A 1069-nucleotide genomic window follows, 5' to 3' on the forward strand; every position below is an offset into this window, starting at 1 on the left:
CCCCGAAAATAGGAAGATCTGATCTAAATACTGTATTTTTCCTTTTCTCTTCTTCCCCAGAGTGGCCCCAATGACCTGCGGCACTTTGATCCTGAGTTTACGGATGAGCCAGTCCCCAACTCTATTGGCCAGTCTCCAGACAGCATCCTCATCACCGCCAGCGTCAAAGAAGCTGCTGAGGCTTTTTTGGGCTTCTCATATGCCCCACCTGTGGACTCTTTCTTGTGAACATTTTTCTGTCTTTCTTACTTTTTTTTTTTAATAATAATAACTATTATTTTTATTTTTATTTGGCCTTCTGGTGGAATTGCCAGTTGACCAGTCATCTTGAAACAGAATTTGCACATTTCCACCATGGCAGCTTTGCAGCCTTAATTTCAACTACACCGTTTGCTGGAAGCTTTTTTGAAGAGCACATCACTCTCTGAATGAGCTTTGCAGGCTTTTCATTTCCATGTTTTCTTCCCCCAAAGTGGTGCTGTCTCCTTGGGAAAGAAAAACAAAAGTGACTGCTGCAATTGCTTGCTATGGCAGATTGTGGAGTAAGAACAAGCAGTTTTGAAATCATGCTCTGAAAAGCCTTGCCTGAAGATCTTTCCGAACGTGATAAGGATTTCATGAAATGTGCCTTTTTCTGATGAGATCTTGTTAGCTCCAAAGCTTTCCCTGTTGCAGAGTGTGTTTCTCAGTTCATTTATGTGGGTTTACTATGTGAACAAATGGTATGCGTGTGGTCTGCGTACTACAGATGGACTTAGTGTAAAGCATCAATGTGACACTTGCAGGATACCACAATGTGGGGCATTGTTTGTTTCTTCCATATTTGGAAGATAAATGAAGTGTAATTTTGAAATTTTTTTTTTTGTAAATCTATACAGTCAACTGAAACTATTGAAATGGGCTCTCAATTACTTGTATCCAAATGCTTGAAGAAAGCATTGCTGCTATGAAAAGATTTCTATTTTTAGAAAGGGTTTTTATGGACCAAAATGCCCCAGCTGCAGTCGGTCAAAGCTGTTGGTTTCGTTCTTTCTTTTTCTTTTTTTTTCTTTGTTTAAAAGATGTCATC

Source organism: Numida meleagris, chromosome 3 (assembly GCF_002078875.1).
Source record: "Numida meleagris isolate 19003 breed g44 Domestic line chromosome 3, NumMel1.0, whole genome shotgun sequence".
Lineage (NCBI taxonomy): Eukaryota > Metazoa > Chordata > Aves > Galliformes > Numididae > Numida > Numida meleagris.